Here is a 24,536-nt window from a genome sequence, read left to right as displayed (position 1 = left end):
GATTAGCATAAATAGTCACAACAGCGCCCCCATCCTCAACAGGTTAACAGCATCATAAGGTAGTTAATTTGAACCGTTTTATAGCAATTTATATCCGTTTAGTGCGATTTTGAGGCATTGCTTTGTTGTGCACTTTGAAGCGCCGGGCACGTTTCGGGGTCCCGGTCGAACGTTAGTGGGCATTTCGACAGACAAGAGGACATCTTTCGACCAAAAGAAGATTAGACCCAAGAAAGGATACATTGCCCAAGATTCTGATGGAAGATCACCTCATAGTAAGAATTATTTAAGATGATAAATCATTGTTCTGTAGAAAAATGTTAAACGCACGTTCCGCCATTTTGTTAGGTGTAGCTTTGCTTGGCACAACCTGTATTGAAAAGTAAGGATAATTTTTAAAATATAATTCCGCGATTGTATTAAGAATTAAATTGTCTATCAATCGCTGTCCACCCTATATTTTTTAGTCTAGTTTATGAGTATTTATGTATAAGACTAGATCACTGTCTAATATGGCGCATGACATTTTCTGACCAGCTGGGCAACTTTTGTCATTGTCTAACCATGATTTTGGTGGCTAAATATGCAAATTTTCGAACAAACTCTACATGTATGTTGTAATATGATGTTACAGGAGTGTCATCTGAAGAATTCTGAGAAGGTTAGTGAAAAAATTAATATATTTTGGCGATATTTACGTTATCGCTCTCTTTGGCTAGAATCAATGCTCTGGTAATGTTTGCACATGTGGTATGCTAATATAACGATTTATTGTGTTTTCGCTGTAAGACACTTAGAAAATCTGAAATATTGTCTGTATTCACAGGATCTGTGTCTTTCAATTAGTGTATGCTGTGTATTTTTACGAAATGTTTTATGATTAGTAATTAGGTAATACACGTTGCTCTGTGCATTTATTCTAGTCGAGTTGTGATGGTGGGTGCAATTGTAAACTATGATTTGTACCTGAAATATGCACATTTTTCTAACAAAACCTATCCTATTATGTTATCAGACTGTCATCTGATGAGTTTTTTTTTTGGTTAGTGGCTATCAATATCTTTATTTGGCCGAATTGGTGATAGCTACTGGTGGAGAGAGAAAATGGTGGACTAAGAAAAATGGTGTCTTTTGCTAACGTGGTTAGCTAATAGATTTACATATTTTGTCTTCCTTGTAAAACATTTTAAAAATCTGAAATTGTGGCTTTATTCACAGGATCTGTATCTTTCATTAGGTGTCTTGGACTTGTGATTTAATGATATTTAGATGCTACTATTTAATTGTGACGCTATGCTAGCGATGCTACTCAGTGTGTGTGGGGGGGGGGGGGTGCTCCCGGACCCGGGGTAGATACTCGTGAAAGGTTAATTCCGACACGTGATGCCAAATTTGTACCAACGCGTCTCCAATGCCACTAGAGGCGATAAAGTCCTAGACTACTGTTATTCTACCAACAATGCCCTCCTTTGTACTCCTGCTTCCTTTTTACAAGCAGAAACTCAAACAGGAAGTACCCGTGACTCGCTCCGTTGAGAAATGGTCACCAGAATCAGGGATTATGCTAGAGGACTGCTTTGCTAGCGCTGATTGGAATATGTTAAGAGACTCAGCCGATAACATCGACAAGCTAAACCACCTCCATCACTGGCTTCATTAGAAAATGTATCGGTGACGTTGTCCCCACGGTGAGGGTTCGCCGCTTCCCCAATCAAAAGCCCTGGATTAACACCAAGGTTGGCGCTAAACTAAAGGACAGGGTTATCACACACAGAGCTATCGTAGACAACCCTGAGGCTACGGCTGAGGACAGCAATAAGTACAAGATGTCCCGCGATGACCTCCGCAGAGTCATCAAACGAGCAAAAGGACAATACAGGAATAAGGTCGATTCATTCTACACAGGCTCCGACACCCGCCGTATGTGGCAGGGTTTACAGTACATTACGCTTTATCAAAGGAAAACCCAACCGTGATCTGCCCAACGATGCCTCTCTACCACAGAACTCAATAAATTTTATGCACGCTTTGACAACAACAACACTGTTCCGGGTGTGAGGGGCGTCACCTACCCAGAGGACTGCCGAGGCCGACGTGAAAAAGGTCTTTAATCAGGTCAACAACCGCGAGCCCGCGGAGCCCAAAGGTATTCCATGGCAGGTTCTCAGATTATGTGCAGAGCATCTGGCTGGCATATTCACGGAAATGTTCTCCCTCTCCTTGTCCCAGTCTGTAATCCCCACAGGTTATAAACTGACCACCATCATTCCTGTCCCCAAGAACTCACTGCCACAAGAACTTAAATGCCACGATGACTAATGCCATGTAACACTCGCTTCTGTAATCATGAAGTGCTTTGAGAGGCTGGTTATGGCACACAGTAACTCCACCATCCCAGACACCCTAGACCCACTCCAATTTGCATACTGCCCCAACAGATCCCTATATTACACAATCTCAATTGCGCTCCACACTCCCCTCACCCACCTAGATGATAGGAATACCTATGTGAGAATGCTGTTCATTGACGACAGCTCAGCATTTAACAGCATTTAACACTCCCTCTGGATCCTGGACTTCCTGACGGGCCGACCTCAGGTGGTGAGGGTAGGCAACCTCACCTCTGCCACGCTGACCCTCAGCACAGAGGCCACACTGGGGTGTGTGCTTAGTCTCCTCCTGTACTCCCTGTTCACCCACAACTGCGTGGCCTCGTACGACTCCAACACCTCATTAAGTTTGACACGACGGTGATCACTGACGACGATGAGTCAGTCTACAGGGGGGACGGGGGGGCGCAAGTAAATCGTTAAGGACTCCAACCACCCAAGCCATAGATTATTCTCTCTGCACGGCAAGCGGTACCGGTGCATCAAGTCTGGCACACACAGGCTCTTGAACAGCTTTTATCCCCGAGCAATAAGGCTGATAAATAGCTAACAAAATAGCTACACGGACTATCTGAGTTAACCTTGTGTCCTTTCATTTTCATTTTCGTCTCTATGCACACTCACAGGGCCCTACACACTCACACACACACACTCTCTCCATCATCTGCTCACTCACACATAACATGCACATAGATTTATACTGACTCTACACACACACCCACTTACTTACAACCTGCTGCTACTCTGTTAATCTTATATACTGATGCCTAGTCGCCTTATCCCTATACATACAGTATATACCTCTACCACTCCAGTATCCCTGCATATTGTAGCTATGGTATTGGAACTGACCCTGTATATAGTATCCTTACTTACTTATTGTGTTTTTCATATTTTTTCTTATTTTCTCTCAATTTTCTGAACGTTCACTTGCTTGCCACCCTTTTACATACCTTTGTTTGGTTCTAGTGCGTGATAGTCTCCGGTTCCCTGTCTTCTTGTCATTTTTCTTGCCATTCGTTAGCACTGTTGTGGAGTGTAACAGCTTTGCGGGTGCCTCCCGTCTCACTTTGTTCATGGTGCCGGCCAGACTTGTTTTCTTCTCAAGCAGCTTGTTCGCCAATGACAGTGAAGTGAAGAAGTTGTCCATGGTGACGTCTCTCCCCCTTGCCAATTTAAGGTTCCACAATCCTCATCACCACATTCTCCGACACTCGCTCACCTGCTGTTTTCCCAGATATTGAAAGCCGTTCCGCATGTACAATTACACACGCTCTCACTGTGTAGCCTACTCCAACTAGGCCTGAGTAGACTGATAAGAGTGCTTGGATTCAGTGGCCTGATATACAGTAGGATACATACCATTTAGAGATTCGAATTAGAATGGATCAATATAGTAGAATGTCCCGCACTGTTCATCATTCACAATTGGTGATTACATAATTATGCATCGTTCTCTTCCCCTCGCTCATTGACTCATCCATTCTCCCCCTTTCTCCCCCATCATACAGTGGTTCTTCCTTTAAAAGTTGCGGCGTACTGCAGCACAGCTTGCGGGGTGTCAGCCATTGTTGCCAGAATGACGCAATTTACCGCAATCTGCCACCATCTACCACAAACAGTCGCGGCATAAGCTCCAAACTTTCAAAGGGAGAACCATCTGTTTCTGTATAGTTTAGGTTCAGTTTCGTGGCAATTATCAGAGTGGTTATCAGCTGGGCACTGCACTTTCAACTGTCAGAAGAGGGAGTGGAGCAGGTCCTACTGTTGGGAGACGGAGTGGAGCAGGTCCTACTGTTGGGAGAAGGAGTGGAGCAGGTCCTACTGTTGGGAGAAGGAGTGGAGCAGGTCCTACTGTTGGGAGAAGGAGTGGAGCAGGTCCTACTGTTGGGAGAAGGAGTGGAGCAGGTCGTACTGTTGGGAGAAGGAGTGGAGCAGGTCGTACTGTTGGGAGAAGGAGTGGAGCAGGTTCTACTGTTGGGAGAAGGAGTGGAGCAGGTTCTACTGTTGGGAGAAGGAGTGGAGCAGGTCCTACTGTTGGGAGAAGGAGTGGAGGAGGTCCTACTGTTGGGAGAAGGAGTGGAGGAGGTCCTACTGTTGGGAGAAGGAGTGGAGCAGGTCCTACTGTTGGGAGAAGGAGTGGAGCGGGTCCTACTGTTGGGAGAAGGAGTGGAGGAGGTCCTACTGTTGGGAGAAGGAGTGGAGCAGGTCCTACTGTTGGGAGAAGGAGTGGAGCAGGTCCTACTGTTGGGAGAAGGAGTGGAGCAGGTCCTACTGTTGGGAGAAGGAGTGGAGCAGATCCTACTGTTGGGAGAAGGAGGGGCAACGGGGGGAAACCATTAAAAAAGGGAAATGCCCTCCTAAAACTGGTTATAAATTCAGTTCAGTTTGTGATATTAAGGTTCTAACACCTACAGTGTGTTGACTTACATTATGGCAGAGTAATGAAAAAATAAAAATTAATGAGCAGTCAAAATGACTGCTTTAGCGGTTCAAGTGTAAAGTACATTACTGTAAACATTACACACCCACAGTCTGAGCCAGGAGCCATGGAATGTCCAGCTGTTGTAACGGCTATCGTCATATTCTTCCTCCTCCTCGGACGAGGAGAGGCGAGACGGATCGGACCAATACGCAGAGTGGTTAGGGTTCATAATGATTTATTATAACGAAACTGAAACTGACTTAACAAAACAAATAAACGAAGTGCATAAACCGATACAGTACCGTGTGGTGCAACAAACACAGACACGGAAACAAACACCCACAAAACACACGTGAAACCCAGGCTGCCTAAGTATGATTCTCAATCAGGGACAACGATTGACAGATGTCTCTGATTGAGAATCATACCCGGCCGAACACAAACATCCCAACATAGAAAATCAAACATAGACAAACCCACCCAACTCACGCCCTGGCCAACTAAATAAATACAAGAAAAAGGAAAACAGGTCAGGAACGTGACAGCTGTGTTTGAATTGGAATTATAAATGCAGATTAGAGGAGTGTGTGTGGTGCTGACAGACGGGTTTTGGTGGTGTTCAGGTGTGTGTGTGTGTGTGTGTGTGTGTGTGTGTGTGTGTGTGTGTGTGTGTGTGTGTGTGTGTGTGTGTGTGTGTGTGTGTGTGTGTGTGTGTGTGTGTGTGTGTGTGTGTGTGTGTGTGTGTGTGTGTGTGTGTGTTCAGACAGTGCTTTGTGCTCTGCAGCGTGATTCACAGCAAAGTGGGTCATGGTGAGTGGAGACTCTGAGCAGCAGCTTTACTTCCTGCAGTTTCACACCCCAGCCTCCTGATCAGAGTGAGGGATATGCGACTGCACTGTGTGGTCTGGCTCTCATTACAAGGCCCCCTCCATTATGTCTCAGACAACAAATCAAATGTATTTGCGCCGAATATAACAGGTGTAGAACTTATCGTGAAATGCTAACTTACAAGCCCTTAACCAACAATGCTGTTCAAGAAATAGAGTTAAGAAAATATTTACTAAATAAACTAAAGTAAAACATAAAATAAAAAGTTATTATAGTTATTGTGGAAGGAAATATAATGGCCATTTTAAAGAATCCAAATGTATTTAGAAGAATGGAGACATTTTTAGTTACAAATCCATTTTCACTGGCATTCATTAGAGGGACATTTAATAGAGGGAAAAGTATTCTAAAACACATCATGCATATAAAGTGTTCCTCAGAAGACCATGTGCACTGCAGTGTTGATATGCAATTTAGATGCTAAATTCCTCAAATCCCTTTGAGTTTTGGTCCATATATAATTATTTCAAAATGTTCCTATGTGCTTGCTGCATTGGTTGATATCCTCCCCAAAACCCAGTAATGATGTCTCCAGGGAACATGATTTAGCAGCCTCTTATTTTTATGCATGCAAGTAGATGGATGGGAGCTGGTGTCTACATCATTTTGATGTCCCGCAAAGCTCGATTGTTCAGCTCACAAATATGATTTTCCTTATTCACATAAAGCATTATTCACAAAGAGTAGGAGTAGGAGTGTTGTTATAGGACCCGTTTTGTCTATTAGATCATAATGAATAAGATTGACGAGGAGGAACTGATTCTAGAGCAGTCCTACTGAGAACGTTTTTAATACGGGTAACTTCTATAAGCACCATCTGCACTAACCACAGTCAAATCACATCAAACTTTATTTGTATAGCACCTTTCACAAATACAGTACATTTATTAACAACAATTGTGGCCTGATGCAACAATAAACTAAATATTACCAGTTACAATAAAATGTAAAATAGATAAACAAAACACTGCTATGTAATTGGCTAACTTCACTCAGTGGCCACTGAAGTGAATTGGAGAGTCCTGTCCTTGATGAATACTAATTACTTCCTCTAACAAGCTTACCACACTCCCTGGAACGACTACACGCCAGCCACTAATTACAGAGGAGCAGTCACTGGCAGCCACATACACACATACGCACTGACACACTCACATGTGTGAACACACACACACACACACACACACACACACACACACACTGGGGAGTCTCCACACACACAGCTCTAGCATCAGGACAGAGACAGGAGCTTGGCAGGCTGTGTTGTACAGACATGGCAGTGCTGTAGCGGGTTGGTGGGTTGACAGACAGTCAGAGAGGATCAAGTAATGGATGGAGCAGCATCATGCTGTATGTTGCCCCACACACAATGTTTCTCCACACACTGACAGATGTAGAGGGGGAGAGCAGCAAACGACAGTGACAGAAACTTGACAGGGATGGACAGGGGTTGGCACACTGATGTTGGCGTAATGTAATTACCATGTGGATTTGGCGAACAGGCAACCAACCAACGCTATACCCTCATTGTATACATGCAGTGCATTCAGAAAGTATTCAAACCCTTTGACTTTTATTTTCAAGGTCAAGGAGTCTGAATAATTTCCCGAATGCAGTGTTGTAACCTGTTATTATATAGTACAGTGGTTCCTGTGGACTGGTTTGCTTAGTCTGGTCATGCCAAGGTTGTGCTGTCCTATTGTTCAGTATGATTCCAGATCATGTAATAGAAAAGCATTGAATCATTCCTCGTATTCTCAATGTCTCTCTTCTCCATCGAATTAACTTTTTGGTTTATCTCTGCAGTTTTAAAATACAATTTATTCAGTCTGGAATTATCTGCTGTAATATTACAGGTATTTGTCACTTTCTTGTCAAAGAAGAGAGAGGCATTTGATTATTGCTGAAATGTAGACTATAAAAATGCTGGGTTAAAAACGTTGGATTATTTTCACCCAGACAGTTGGCTAACTCAGTTGCGTTGTTGGGTTGATGCTGGGTTATTGAGCTTTTTACAATGGGTGGGTCTAATCCTGAATGCTGATTGGTTAAAACCTAATTCCAGCCGGTGTCTATTCCAAGTTAAAATACCTATTTACTCCGTTACATCTGACTGCGCAAACCACTGTCTCATCAGCCCAGCCAGGCAATTTATAAACGTGATCTCCACTATCAAAAGCATCTTGACATTACAGGTATCCCTCGTTTATCGCGGGGGTTACGTTCCGAAAATGACCCGCGATAAGTGAAATCCGCGAAATAGAAATTTTTTTTTTTTTTTACAATTAGCAACTATTACATGTATACAAATACAGTGACTCACGTGTAGGCCGTTTCACTGCTCTTCAGAGCGTTTCGTCGACATTATGAGTTTAGGAGATGTTCGAAATTACAAGATAATTTGGCCAACTTAATGTAAATTTGCCAAGCTGTTTTATGTACGTACACATAACTGCACGAGACGACAAAATGATAGCACAATTCGTAGCATGTTTTGATACAAGAAGCGGGAGTGAGTTTTTAGCGAATCAGAATGCAGAGCACAATGCACCAAAAAAAAATAAAAAATGCATTATAAAAAAATCCGCGAAATAGCGAATCCGCGATAAGTGAACCGCGAAGTGGCGAGGGATCACTGTATCTCACATTTCTTTTAGACTTACATTTAGTTTTCAACAGTGGAGATTTGTATTATCCTTGCTGTCTGTCTCTCCGACATTTGCAACATTGTTTCAATATTCAAATTCAGTCTCTAGCTGTCGCATAGTAATGACCGTGTCGGGAAGAGACAGATAGGTAGGCAGCTTTTATCAGCCATATGGATATTTACCAAGAAATATCAATATAAATCAGGTAAAACAAAATTAAGTGCAGCTAGTTTGCAGTCTTTCCAGCTTCAGTTTGAAGTTATTGTGTTAGCTGGGTTGTTGGCTAGCTCCTCTGAACAACAGTGTCCTGACGAGAGAGCACATTTTTGATGCCAGGTGATGTCTCGCCTCATTAGCTAATTGTTATGGATGTATCCAAATAAATGTCACTAGAAAACAGCTTAAACAAATGCAAATGCAGCTACTATTCTGGCTGCACCGTTTGACGTGACCTTAAGTTTGCTGTAGTTGGGCAGCTAGCAAGCAAGGGATAGGAATGTTGCCAGCCAGTATGGCAATAGAACATTTAGAACAAACGATTGGGTTGAGTCCATAGATGCAGAACAAAAAGACTTAACGACTAGGTCAAGTCTCTGGCAACCGAACCGATAGAACAAACGACCAGCCGGCTTGGGTAGCAACACTAGATTGCTTTCGAGACTATAGAAGGAAGAAATAGTATGAATAAATTCATCAAGATAATAAAAATGTTAATTATTATTTGAATGTGTTGGGTAACCCGTTGTATAAAAGTGATAATGCCCAAGAAGCTGGTGTTTGGAGGATATATTGGCACTTTTTTACTTCGCCTTCGTCTCAGGCCTAAAAACAGCCATGCCAATATATCCTCCAAACATCGGCTTTGGGGGCATTATCACTTAAATGAACCACCGCGTCAGATCAGAAGACTGGAGGCATGGCTTACCAGGGGCCTGGCGTTCAGATAGTTGTTTTTGGCCACCAGTGAGAGTAAATTACATTCTGTTTCATCTGTTCGGTTGCATTGTTATCTACAGTATATATTGAGCACAGTTGGAATTTTTTAAATTATTATTATGTTGTTTTTAAATGTCATGACTTCCACCGAAGTTGGTTCCTCTCCTTGTTTGGGCGGCGTTCGGCGGTCGGCGTCGCCGGTCCTCTAGCCATCATTGATCCATTTTTAATTTTAATTTTCCATTTGTGTCTTCCCACACACCTGGTTTAAATTCCATCATTACTTGTTGTGTATTTAACCCTCTGTTCCCCCCATGTCCTTGTCCGGAATTGTTTGTTGTAAGTGCTTGTGCACATTATTCTGGTGGCGATGGGTTTTGTACCCATTGTACTGATTGTTTGTGATTTTTATTATTAAAATGCGCCGTTGTAACACAGTTTTTTCTCTCCTGCGCCTGACTTCTCTGCCGCCAGTACGCACCCCTTATATTAAAATAGATTTTATGAGTATGAGTTCCTCAAGTGCCTATGCAGAGTTACCACATTGTTCTAATATTTAAATAATAATGTTAACATTTTTATATTGGAATATGTAGTGCAATAATATTGAAAGAAAAGTGAAGTTTGCAGTGTACAAACTTAACATGATGAACAGGAATGAAATGTACTCTCACGGGTGGCCAAAAATAACTATCTGAATGTGTGTTTTGTCCACTATTTACCCAGTGCTGGGTGGTTTTTAACTCAGAATTTTTTGTGTATCAGTGTTAGGACAGTTTAGCAGGTTTGGACCTTTTTTATTAGAGACATTTTGCACACAAGGCTCCAACAGTATTCACCAGTCGTTGTGCATGACACATTTTGTCTCTTTTTTTCTCCTTTCTTCTCAAAAATCTATATTCTTAAACAGTCTCCCCTCACACATGCTTGAGCAGATATCAACATTCTGGACCATGTGCGATAAGTAATCATGGCAATATACCATCAATCTATATAGTCTCATATATACTGCATAGTTACCACGGGCCTAGCGTAAATCTGGCGTCCCGTAGTTATGATGCATTTAACGTTGTTGACATTATGAAGCAGCCGACATGGTTATATGGGGATATCAGGGATGAACCCACTGCCAGCGGGTTATTAAATATACACACTGCTGTATGGCTGACTATGCCATGCTCGTTTATAATATGGGACTATCTGAGCGGTTCTAACTTGAACACGGCCATTTCTAAGAGCCAATAAGATCATTATTCTCTTGTGAAGGTTTTTATTTTTCTTCCTTTCCGACATTTTGTTTTTCATCTGATCAGGGATGGTAGCTTTGAAAGGTTAAAGGAGGCCCATTTACAAATACATGTATAGTAGATGAAGGTCTTTTGTGAAATCTCAAGTTCATTCATTCCTCTCTCTTTTTCTTTCCCTAATTAGACAACATTGAACCATTGGCAAGTCTCTATATTCTCTCTCCCCTCTTCATGCTCTTCCTGCCTCTCTCTCTCTATATCCATCTCTTTGCCACTCTCCTATTAGGCCTAGTCCTCTCTACTTTTTTCCTTTCACTATCAGTTCAATATGTTTTCCATTTACAAGGTTAGCGCTGACGCAGATTGAAATGTATTGTGCCTGCTCTCCAAATCCAATTGTATGTGTCCATTTTCCTGGTGCTAATGTAGGGTAGAGAAGCTTCATAAGGAGGCTGATGCTTTTATCAAGGACTGCTAAAACACCTATTGAAATGCTACGTGTCACTCCATCTTTTGCCCTCCCTCTCACTCTGTCTCTCTAATGCTCAGCTGTGGGAAATATCCTTCTTTCCCTTTCTATATATTTATATATTCTTCTTCCATTCCTTTACTTAGATTCGTGTGTATTAGGTAGTTGTTGTGGAATTGTTAGATTACTTGTTAGCTGCACTGTCGGAACTAGAAGCACAAGCATTTCGCTACACTCGCAATAACATCTGCCAACCATGTGTATGTGACCAATAACATTTGATTCGATTAGATTTTTATGCCATCTGCCTGTGTTTGTCTGCTCCAAGAAGACCACCTTTACTGAACCTAGGTTTATCTCTATAGTATTGCTTCACGTTTCAATTTCTACGTGTCTTAGACTGAAATGTACTGTATAATGTTACATTAATTCCATAGTGCATGTACACACATGCAAGCGCACACACCATAAGCTACAACATATTGTTTGACAGTGAGCAATATCGTTGTGGGGCTCCCTCATGATCAGAGTTCAATGTTGAGACTGATTATGACATGGATATATCCTGTCCTCCTCATGAAAAAAAAAGTATCTCTCCTCTCTCACCTGTCTTTAATGTAGTCAAACCCAGTTCTCCTCTCACCCTCTATGGTTGGAGCAAGGCCATTACAGATAGACAGTGACTTAATGAGGAGAAAATAGGAGAGGAGAGACATATTAATCATCTCTGGATAACTTCCTGTAGCTGGATTATCATTCTGCCTCTCCTTCACATTTTCCCTTTGCATCTCAAATTAAGTCATGTCGTAGTACTTACTGCAGTCAGATAGTGGGCCTAAATCTTACTTAGGGAGTTTGTAGTCAGCTCGGCACTACATTAGACTGAATATAGTTGTTATTAATGTCCTCTTTATTGTGTAATTATTGTGTTGTTATAGTCTGTTACAGGTTTTGGTTTTTCCATTTATATTTTGAGGTTGGACTTTAGCACATATAGCTCGTCAGCACGTAGGGCGCGACGATTGGTGTCACCTTGTTAGTCCGTATGGGCTACAGCTGTGCTGGGCGCCATCTCGTTAGTGGGAAGGTGTTTCACCTGTGCTGACCCAGATGCTGTTTGCGAGTGGCTGGCCCATTGCGGCAGTTGTCTTGAGAGATGTGGAGGGCCAACACCTTTAGTTTGTATGCCCTATTTTGATTTCTAGAAAAAACAATTATTTATCTGATCTTCCCTGATTTTGTTTTTGCTACACTTTTTGGTTTGCTTCCTGTCTAAGTTCGGTGTGGGTTTTTCTTTTGATTTGCTTCCTGTCTAAGTTTGGTGTGGGTTTTTCTTTTGTTTGCGTCTTCTTGCCACAAATTTAGTTGGCATTCATGGTTGGTGTCTTTTAGGTTCCGGTTGAACCCTTCTTACAAGTTGTAGTGTTACAAGACGCATAGGGGACCAGTGGATTACTTGAGGAGTGTGGAGTAGGCGCAACACCACATAACAAGATTGAAAAGAGGTGTCAGGCTACATTGTCTTAGGTTTTATTTTGTTGTGATTATTTTCCCCCAGAAGAGGTGTACCCTTTAAGAGGTGCAGAGATGAGGTATACCCTTTTAGAGGTCCGCCCATCTGTGTATGTCTGTCTGTCCAGGAGAGCCTTCTTTTCTTCCATTACAGAGGTGGAGGTGCCTCACGTATAGAGACAGATTTATTGGGCTGTTCCCCCGAGTCTCCCAGGCTCTTCAGTGTGTGCGTGTGCGTCGGGGAGAGTGGAGCTGAGAAGAGGGCTGGACGTGTTTCCACTGCTAATGATGACAGGGAGAAGTGAACCACAGATACGTCAGACAGAATCCTACAGCCTTATAGCCCTTAGCCTTGCCCTGGTACAGATGTCTTTGACTGACTTATACCAGCCAGACATGTACAGTAAGAAGCCCATTATTTATGATTTCTCTCTCATACATTGTACTATAATGTCAATGTCCCTTGGCACATGTGGTACTAGTGGCATACATTTTGTAATTATTTCTGATATACAGTACCACTCAAAAGTTTGGACACACCTACTCATTCAAGGGTTTTTCTTTATTTATTTTCTTTACATTGTAGAATAATAGTGAAGACATCACAACTATGAAATAACACATATGGAATCATGTAGTAACCAAAAAAGTGTTAAACAAATCAACATATGTGACCGACCAGCTCAAGTCGATCTTACGTATCAACATTTTAAATTGTGTTTTTTACATTGGATAAAAGTAGAGACTCAGAGCTACAAAATGGTATATCATGCACTACAGTTGAGGAACATTGGGGAAGTAATTCTGGTTTGAAAGTTGATCAACTTGTAAATTCACTTTTGAGAAAATGGCCTTTGAATGTTTTGGTACTACTATTGGAGAGCCATTCTTTGTCTAGACCCCTTCAGCATCGTTCACACCCTCTTAAGCTTTAGCCCGACCCATCTCTTTAATGGTTGATCTGAATATACTAACAACAGCAGTCAAGCACCCAAGCTAACTTGCTAGCTACTTCCAGACATCTGTGAGAGAGAACAGCTCACTAAGCATTACTCGTTCTAGCAAAGCTGGTTAGGCTGTTATGTAATTCAGAGCGTTGGTGACTGCAACTCTGCTATCAGATTGTCCATTCGTAAATTCAGAGCGTTTCGGGTTCAGTGCGCACACCGGATGTAAATTCATCAGCTATTCTGCATTCTCTGGCACACTCAGACGAGAGTGCTCTGAAATCGGAGTAGATGGTCAGACTGAATTGACGAACGCAATGGTTCCTTGCATAGTGGAGTCTTTTGTTAAGACATGTAGCTAGCTAGGTAAACAATAAACCATAATTACAACTCATGACGTTACTACCCTGCATGAATCTGCAGGTATCTAACCAACCAGATTCAATGTTAGTTAGCTAACACTGGCTATAACTAGCTAAGCAAATGGCTCCGAGATACGAAAAATAAGGCCATACACATAACGTTAGCTAACTAGCTAGGTAAACTAAGCACCATAATCACAACTCATGATGTTCACTATTCATTCATGACTGCACGGCCAGGCACGACTCCAACACCACCATTAAGTTTGCTGGTAACACAACAGTGGTAGGCTTGATCACCAACAACGACGAGGCAGCATATAGGGATGAGGTCATACACCTGGCCATTGGGTGCAAGGACAACAACCTCTCCCTCAACGTGATCAAGACTAAGGAGATGATTGTGGACTACAGGAAAAGGAGGGCCGAGCATGCCCCCATTCTCATCAACTGGGCTGTAGTGGAGCAGGTTGAGAGCTTCAAGTTCCTTGGTGTCAACATCATCAACAAACTAACATGGTCCAAGCACACCAAGACAGCCATGAAGAGGGGACAACAAAACCTATTTCCTGTCAGGAGACTGAACAGATTTGGCATGGGTCTTCAGTTCCTCAAAAGGTTATACAGCTGCACCATCGAGAGCATCCTGACTGGTTGCATCACTGCCTGGTATGGCAACTGGTCGGCATCTGACCGCAAGGCACTACAGAGGGTAGTATGTACGGCCCAGTACATTACTGGGTCCAAGTTTCCTGCCATCCAGGACCTCTATTCCAGGCGGTGTCAGAGGAAGGTCCTAAAAATTGTCAAAGACTCCAGCCACCCTAGTCATAAACTGTTCTCTCTGCTACCGCATGGCAAGCGAATCCGGAGCGCCAAGTCTAGGTCCAAGAGGCTTCTAAACAGCTTCCACCCCAAGCCATAAGACTCCTGAACATCTAATCAAATGGTTACGCAGATTATTTGCATCCCACCCCCCCCTCCTATTTTACGCTGCTGCGACTCTCTGTTATAATCTATGCATAAGTCACTTTAATAACTCTAACTACATGTATATTTGACCTCAATTACCTTGACTAACCGGTGCCCCTGCACATTGACTCTGTACCGGTACCCCCTGTCTATAGCCTTGCTATTGTTATTTTGCTGCTGCTCTTTAATTATTTGTTACTTTTATTTATTATTTTTCTTTAGGTGTTTTTCTTTAACCTCTCTTGGGTACGTGAGACGTTAGCGTCCCACCTCTTCAACAGCCAGTGAAACTGCTGGGCGCCAAATTCAAATACAGAAATACTCATTATAAAAATTCTGGAAAAAAACATATTTTACATAGGTTTAGAGCTTAACTTCTTGTGAATCCAACCACGGTGTCAGATTTAAAAAATGCTTTACGGCGAAAGCATACCTTACGATTATTTGAGAACATAGCCCAGTAGACAAATCATTACAAACAGTAACCAGCCAAGTAGAAGAGTTACACAAGTCAGAAATAGAGATAACATTAATCCCTTACCTTTGATCTTCATATGGTTGCACTCAGCAGATATTCATTTACTCAATAAATGTTCCTTTTGTTCGATAAATTATCTTTATATCCAAAAACCTCCGTTTTGTTCACGCGTTTTCTTCAGTAATCCACAGGCTCAAACGCAGTCAAAACAGGCAGACAAAAAAATCTAAATTGTATCCGTAAAGTTCATAGAAACATGTCAAACGATGTTTATATTCAATCCTAAGGTTGTTTTTAGCCTAAATAATCGATAATATTTCAACCAGACAATTACGTCGTCAAAATGAAAGGTTAACAAGAAAGGCACTCTCTCGGTCTCGCACATGAAAAAGCTCTGTGACTCTTTAGGGTCCACTCATTCAGACTGCTCTTACTTCCTCATTTTTCAGAATACAAGCCTGAAACTGTTGACATCTAGTGGAAGGCATAGGAACTGCAATTTGAGTCCTAAGTCAATGGATACTGTAATGGCATTGAATAGAAAACTACAAAACCAAAAGAATCCATTAGGGAAGTAGTTTTTTTTCTCAGGTTTTTGCCTGACAAATCAGTTCTGTTATACTCACAGACTCTATTTTAACCGTTTTGGAAACGTTAGAGTGTTATCTATCCAAATCTACCAATTATATGCATATCAAATCTTCTGGGCCCGAGAAGCAGGCAGTTTAATTTGGGCATGCTTTTCATCCAAAATTCCAAATGCTGCCCCCTACCCTAGAGAAGTTAAACTACATTGTTGTTTCAGGGCTTGTAAGTCAGCATGTCATGTGACAAATTACATTTGATTTGATGTACTGCCTTGCATGTATTTGCAGGTAGCTAACCAACCAGGTTCAATGTTAGCTAGCTAACATTACACTATAGCAAGCCAAGCAAATGGCTCTTTCTGTCAACATTTGAAACATGTAACAGATGAAAATGTAGCTAGCTCGACTATCTTACCCGTATACATCATTCATGGCTGGACGTGTCTCCTCTCGGATGCCATGGTTCCCCTTAGTTTGAAGATGTAATCTGTTTTTTTTCTCCGTCTCCTTAGCTATCATACTCTAATACCACTGATTTCAAAACTCAGTCCTCCAGAAAGTGGAGAGCAACACTTATGCAGTTTTAATACACAATACATAAAAAATGCCAGCAGCATACCACCCTGCATACCATTGCTGGCTTGCTTCTGAAGCTAAGCAGGGTTGGTCCTGGTCAGTCCCTGGATGGGAGACCAGATGCTGCTGGAAGTGGTGTTGGAGGGCCAGTAGGAGGCACTCTTTCCTCTGGTCTAAAAAATATCCCAATGCCCCAGGGCAGTGATTGGGGACACTGCCCTGTGTAGGGTGCCGTCTTTCGGATGGGATGTTAAACGGGTGTCCTGACTCTCTGAGGTCATTAAAGATCCCATGGCACTTATCGTAAGAGTAGGGGTGTTAACCCCGGTGTCCTGGCTAAATTCCCAATCTGGCCCTCAAACCATCATGGTCACCTAATAATCCCCAGTTTACAATTGGCTCATTCATCCCCCTCCTCTCCCCTGTAACTATTCCCCAGGTCGTTGCTGCAAATGAGAACGTGTTCTCAGTCAACTTACCTGGTAAAATAACGGTAAAATAAAATAAAAATTTTTTTTTAAAAGCTGCGTTAGAGAGGATTAACTACACTAACCAGCTCAAATAGACAGAAGTGCGCTATATGGCAGACCACTCATTATCTCAGCCAATCATGTCTAGCAGGAAGGTTGCTGGCTTTTTCTTTGGCTTAACCAACTAGGCTCATAATTAACAATTGTATACATTTTTACAGATGGCATAAAGGTTTGTTATAATTTTTTTTATGAACCTTTATTTAACTAGGCAAGTCAGTTAAGAACAACTTCTTATTTACAATGACGGCCTAGGAAAGGTGGGATAACTGCCTTGTTCACGGGCAGAACGGCAGATTTTACCTTGTCAGCTCGGGGATTCGATCTAGCAACCTTTCAGTTACTGGCCCAATGGTCTAACCACTAGGATACATGGAGGAGAAGGCATTTCTGCCCAAAAACACATGTAGATTTTTTTTTAATTGTTTACGTTCAAACGGCTCTCCTGTGAAGTAGTAACCCGCAACATACGCCTAGCTTCCTGAAACGGTCACATATTTGAGATTCTTCAAAGTAGCCACCCGTTGCCTTGATGACAGCTTTGCACACTTTTGGCATTTTCTTTATTTTTACTATTTTCTACATTGTAGAGTAATAGTGAAGACATCAAAGCTATGAAATTACACATGGTATCAAGACATCATGATTCTTCAAATAGCCACCCTTTGCCTTAGTAGCCCTTACACAGCCTGGAGGTGTGTTGGGTCATTTTCTTGTTGAAAAACAAATGATAGTCCCACTAAGCGCAAACGATTTGGGATGGCGTATCACTGCAGAATGCCGTGGTAGCCATACTGGTTAAGTGTGCCTTGAATTCTAAAGAAGTGGATGACAGTGTCACAAGCAAAGCACTCCCACACCTCCTCCTCCATGCTTCACGGTGGGAACCACGCATGCAGAGATCATCCGTTCATCTACTCTGCGTCTCACAAAGACACAGTGGTTGGAATAAAAAATCTCAAACGTGGACTCATCAGACCAAAGGACAGATTTCCACCGATCTAATGTCCATTGCTTGTGTTTCTTGGCCCAAGCAAGTCTCTTCTTATTATTGGTAAGTGGTTTCTTTGCAACAATTCGACCATTAAGGTCTGATTCACGCAGTCTCCTCTGAACAGTTGGTGTTGAGATGTGTCTGTTACTTGAACTTTGTGAAGCATTTATTTGGGCTACAATTTCTGAGGCTGGTAACTCAAATTAACTTATCCTCTGCAGCAGAGGTAACTCTGGGTCTTCCTTTCTTGTGGCAGTCCTCATGAGAGCCAGTTTCATCATGGTACTTGATGTTTTTTGAGACTGCACATTGTCCGGATTGACTGACCTTCATGTCTTAAAGTAATGATGGACTGTCATTTCTCTTTGCTTATTTGAGCTGTTCTTGCCATAATATGGACTTGGTCTTGTACCAAATAGGGCTGTCTTCTGTATACCACCCCTACCTTGTCACAACAGAGCTAATTGGCTCAAACGCATTAAGAAGAAAATAAATTCCACAAATTAACAAGGCACACCTGTTAATTGAAATGCGTTCCAGGTGACTAGCTCATGAAGCTGGTTGAGAGAATGCCAAGCATGTGCAAAGCTGTCAAGGCAAAGGATGGCTACTTTGAAGTATCTCAAAATAAAAATATATTTTGATTTGTTTAACATTTTTTTGGTTACTGCATGATCCCATATGTGTTATTTCATAGTTTTGATGTCTTCACTATTATTCTACAATGTAGAAAATAGTCAAACTAAAGAAAAACCCTTGTATGTGTAGGTGTGTCCAATCTTTTGACTGGTCCTCAGGGACCCACAGCTGTTCCAGAGCTAGCACACCTGATTCAACTTGTTAATAAACACATTAATAAAACCCATGGAATTTTACCAGAATAAAAAATCCTTTATAGTTATTTTAAAGGATCTACAAAGAACAAGTCATGTGAAACATTGGCTTTCTGAATGCTTCGGCGCTTTCATCAAATTGTGCCGAAAAACAGTAACTCTGAGCTTCATTGTCGGTTTACGATGCATATTAGTGACATCTGCTTGTCAACAATAAATTGCAACGTGTGATTATCAGATGGACATTTGTATACTATATAGTACCAAATAAGGGTTATTTGGATGTAGATCCCTTTTTGGTGCTATATAGAACCTTTTTTTGAAGGTTCTAAAAAGAACCACGCTCATAAGGTTCTAAATTGAACTTAGAATGGGCTATCGAGTGGCGCAGCGGTGTAAGGCACTGCATCTCAGTGCAAGAGGCATCACTGCAGTCCCTGGTTTGAATCCAGGCTGCATCACATCCGGCTGTCTCATAGGGCGGCGCACAATTGGCCTAGCATCGTCCAGGTTTGGCCGGGGTAGGCCGTCATTGTAAATAAGAATTTGTTCTTAACTGACCTGTCTAGTTAAATTAAATTTAAAAAAGGGTTCTATGAAGAACCATCAATAAAAGGTTCCATGTAGCACCAAAAAGGGTTCTGCTATGGTTACAAATTCCAAAGAAACTTTGCTTAATCAGTACATTACTGTAAAGAAGTGCTTTTTTTACAGTAATATACTGTTAATTTTTACTTGGTACTCATCCCGGATCTGGGAGCACCCTCATCAGTAAAAAAGCTGACTAGCATAGTCTAGCATAGCGCCACAAGTAAATACTAGCATCTAAATATCATGAAATCACAAGTCCAAGACACCAGATAAAAGATACACATCTTGTGAATCCAGCCATAATTTCTGATTTTTAAAATGTTTTACAGGGAAAACACTATGTATTTCTATTAGCTAACCACAATAGCAAAAGACCCAACTTTTTTTTCCCACCATTTTTTTACTGCATAGGTAGCTATCACAAATTCGACCAAATAAAGATATAAATAGTCACTAACCAAGAAACAACTTCATCAGATGACAGTCCTATAACAGATTTATTGTATAGCATATGTTTTGTTAGAAAAATGTGCATATTTCAGGTATAAATCATAGTTTTACATTGCAGCCACCATCACAAGTCTCACCAAAGCAGCTATAATAACTACAGAAACCAACATGAAATACCTAAATACTCATCATAAAACATTTATGAAAAATACACGGTGTACAGCAAATTCAAGAAAAACATCTTGTGAATCCAGCCAATATTTCAGATTTTTTAAGTGTTTTACAGCGAAAACACAATATAGCATTATATTAGCTTACTACAATAGCCAACCACACAACAGCATTGATTCAAGCCAACAGTAGCGATAACGAATAAACCAGCAAAAGATATACATTTTTTCACTAACCTTCTCAAACTTCTTCAGATGACAGTCCTATAACATCAAATTACACAATACATATATGGTTTGTTCGAAAATGTGCATATTTAGCGGCACAAATCGTGGTTATACAATATGAATAGTAGCCAAAATGCAAACAAAATGTCGGGAGAAATCTTGGGAGAGGCACCTAATCTAATCAATAACTAATCATAAACTTGACTAAAAAATACAGGTTGGACAGCAAATGAAAGATACAGTAGTTCTTAATGCAACCGCTGTGTTAGATTTTTAAAATTAACGTTACTACGACATACAGCATGCGTTAAAGCGAGACCGCACCGAAATTAATGGCGGAATAATAGTTGTAGATTGTCGTCTTCAACTTTGGAATTAGCAGCAAACATTAGCCATGTGGCGAAGACGTGTCCAACTCACCATAACGCAGCACAAATAAAATACAGAAAATCGCAATATACTGATATAAACTGATATAACTCGGTTTAAAATAACTACATTATGATGTTTTTAATACCTATATCGAATAAAATCAGAGCCGGATATATCTAACGCCTATAACGAGAGCTTTTCAGAATGCAATCCTGAGGTCTGTCTTGCGCCATGACGAACGTTGAAAAGACTGCACACCCGGTTCCAAGAGCTTTTGTACGGCCTCAGATCTACCTAGACACCCCATTCCAATTCTCACTGCTTACTGACATCTAGGGGAAGGCGTATGCAGTGCATGTCGACCCATAGATTACATGCAAATTAATAAACTGACCCTGGAACAGAGTGCCCAATTTCAGATTTCTCACTTCCTGACAGGAAGTTTGCTGCAAAATGAGTTCTGTTTTACTCACAGATATAATTCAAACGATTTTAGAAACTAGAGAGTGTTTTCTATCAAATAGTAATAATAATATGCATATTGTACGAGCAAGAATTGAGTACAAGGCAGTTTAATTTGGGAACGAATTTTTACAAAGTGGAGATGGCGCCCCGCTACTGAGAAAAGGTTTTAAAGCAAAGTTACTTTGGAATTTATGGTAACATACTGTAACGTTTTACAGGGAGTAACAGGTAACTGGTTCCTAGTAAGTTACCATAAAAATAAGTTACACTTTTTACTGTCCAGTTCTGGAAAACCTGGGGGTCGCTGAGGAGAGAATTGAGAACCACTGATTTAATCAAGTGTTCTCAATTGACACCAGGTCATATGTGATTCTTTCAAAATGAACCGTCACTGGCCAAGTCATATTAAACATGTACTTGCATAACACAGCAGATTAGATCAACTGGAATGACACTCTCAATCACAGTTGCACAAGAAAAGATGTGAGCAAACCACACGCCTAAATATTCATTATCATAAAAAGAGGAAAGAACCCTTTTCTGAACTGCAAAGAACCTTTGAAGGCCTCAAAGGGACCATCACCCTTCCAAAAGAACCCTTGAGGGACCTTATTTTCTAAGTGTGTATCCACTGCATGATAATTGATGGCTGCTATTGAGGAATGGAAATACAGCTGCTATTTCAGGGTCTAAAAGATGTAAATTTACCTGGAATTATGGTGAAAGAGATGCATGGAGAGGGTGATTCATCGGGTAAGTGCACCCCAGAGGTAAATGCATAAAGCTGCATATATCTGAGCCGTCAGTCACACAAGGGCTCACACACACACACATACAGGTAGGCACGTAATCACAAACACACGCACGCACGCACACACACACACACACACACACACACAGACACACAGACACACAGACAGATCTATGTCCTTCAGTTTGAGGTGCAGTTTCCATTCTCCATCACATGCTGTGATCTGAAACAACTGCAGCTTGTTGTGATGTTGTTCCTCTCCGTGGTGAAACTCGAAGAAATAATTGTTGTTCTCAGATCGTTCATTGCTAATGACAATTGAAGGACAGCTACTTGTATTGTACTAACATCTACAACTACTGAAACAAAACTTTTCTTTTGTTTTCTGCTTGTACTGTACTCTGAGTGTGTTTCTTTCAGTTTAGTTGTTTCTGAACAGTAGTAGACTCTTGGAATCATGTCAACATTATCATACAATGCAAATGTAGTGTTCTAGTCATTTAGCAGACACTCTTATCCAGAGCGACTTACAGGAGCAATTAGGGCTAGGTGGCTTGCTCAAGGGCACATCGACAAATGTTTCACCTAGTCGGCTCTGGGATTCAAACCAGCCCAAATGCAAATCCTCTAGAGTTTCCTGTGTTTATTTACAGTACGTCATGCCTATAGTGTTAACTTCTGTTCTGTGTGTGGATGTGTCAGCTTTTTCTGTGCTGAATATATCTCTGTCTGAGCCAGGCTGGGAGAGCATAAGGACGCTTCTCAGGCCTTGATGTTGTTGCTGAGTTCTACGTTTCAGACCATCCAACGCTCTGAAAAGCTATGTAATGAATTCACTTTATTTTGTGCTGCAGCAGTGTTGAACCAGCTAGTTTTGTGGGGATTGCACACTGTAAGCAGTTCTGTATTTTTGGACTTCAAACTCACTGGGTTAGAGTCAAAGGCCCAATATAGCCTTCTGGTCAAAATGTTGCAATGAACTATAGACCCCTTTCCAGTACACGAGAAACTGACGTCATGTACAGATGTGCGCAACTCTTGACTGCAGTAAGAAAGCCATTGCCATCTGCGTACATTCAACATTTTGTATTACTTCCAACCAAAAGTACTTTTTGTGGGGTTCTCATACGCTTACAATGTTTTGATTCTTGCTTGAATATTATATTTGGTTGTGATCTTTGCAAAATAACTATTTTGGATGCAGAAGTCAGCTAGGATGTTAACACTCATTGATATAGGCTATAGCAAAATCTAGCCAAAGAGACATTTTACCGGTTGAAGTAGAATTGTTTAAGTATAATTGATTTGTGATGATGACACAAACATTATATTAAACAGGACATTCATACGAGCCGTACACTCAAATTATAATCCAAAAGTAGTGTGAAATGCACCTATAAGCAACATGTAAATAGAGGCTTTTTTTGGCTAGCGTTCTATAAGAACTCCCCGTGTTCTTCCACCATCTTGCAATGTTTGCAAACACAGAAAATGGTCTATATTATTACATTATTAATGTGCGGCGATTTCTATCCCTATTCCAGTCATATTGTTTATGTTTATCCCATGGTGCTTTAGGCCTAACTGTGGCTTGTTGAGAGCGCTCTCCATTAGTGTTGTCACGATACCAGAATTTTGACTTCGATACCAGATTTAGTATCACGATACTCGATACCATCACCATGCTCAATACCAAAACGATACCACGGCAAAACAAGAAGGTGTATTAGCCAAAGTCACAGAATGGCACTTGATCCAGACAGATAAACTCAACTAATTCTGTTTAATCGTTAGGCATCTTTTGAGTTCAAAATGTATTCTTTTTTTCAGAGAAAGCCATGTATGCATTAATCAATTATCCAATAATGCAATCCAGTTCAATTGTTTTTAACAATGTAACTACATAGTAACATACTGATAATAATATATTTGAATGCTAAACCTCTATTTATAAACTAGGTGAATCAAGAATCAAGAATACAGGTGAATGCATATGCAATAGGAGTGTGTGCATGCATTGAGTTGTTGAGCTTGTTTTGACTGGTTTCATGGGGCTACAGAGAAAAAGCAATCTGTTTCCCTTCCATTTGGGACCATAGCTCAAAATGTGCAGATTTTAACAACTTCATCCATTCACTTGATCATCTCCCTCACACAGAGATACTGAAAAAAAAAGTGTCTCTGCCTCATGTCTCCTTCGCCGAATCAACTGGCTCCGCATGCAAAGCTGCGTAAAGAGACAGCGCACACTTGTATAATATAAGACATTGCCATTTCTATGACAATGTTGTTGATCACTATTATAAAAATAAGTCCCAAAATGTAAGGGACTGTAGCCCCATGATTAAGTAAATTAATAAAGTTGTGAAAATCTGCATATTTTGTGTTATGGTTTGCATATTATCACAAACAACGTACTAGGGTAGTGAATTGATGTCAGCTTCAGCTGTAAGCTAGCAAGGAAAGTTAGCCTACGAAGCTGGAAGCTACCTGCATCTTCTTGCTTTGTAAAGTGTTCAAGCATGTATGGACATTGTTCTGCGAACCAGAATGAACCGTTTCAAACTTTCTACATGCCGTGGTGCATTATTCAAGTGTGTTAACGTCTGTGCAGCATAAGCATGGAACTTACATGATGCAGCCCAGACTCCCAGTGCAGTGGTTCCTCGTCAGGACGGGCTAGAGAGCGAGCTCTAGGAAGGAGTAAGTGGAGCA

The 24,536-nt window shown here is 41.2% G+C and overlaps 1 protein-coding gene across 5 annotated transcripts in view; it reads left to right on the top strand.

Annotated features, from left to right (window-relative positions):
- ca10a (carbonic anhydrase Xa) overlaps positions 1-24,536 on the top strand; it is a 332,936-nt gene that overhangs the window by 156,450 nt on the left and 151,950 nt on the right. The window lies entirely within an intron of this gene.

This window comes from Salvelinus fontinalis, chromosome 30, assembly GCF_029448725.1.
Source record: "Salvelinus fontinalis isolate EN_2023a chromosome 30, ASM2944872v1, whole genome shotgun sequence".
NCBI classification, from domain to species: domain Eukaryota; kingdom Metazoa; phylum Chordata; class Actinopteri; order Salmoniformes; family Salmonidae; genus Salvelinus; species Salvelinus fontinalis.
This window is presented reverse-complemented; position numbering and strand designations above follow the sequence as displayed.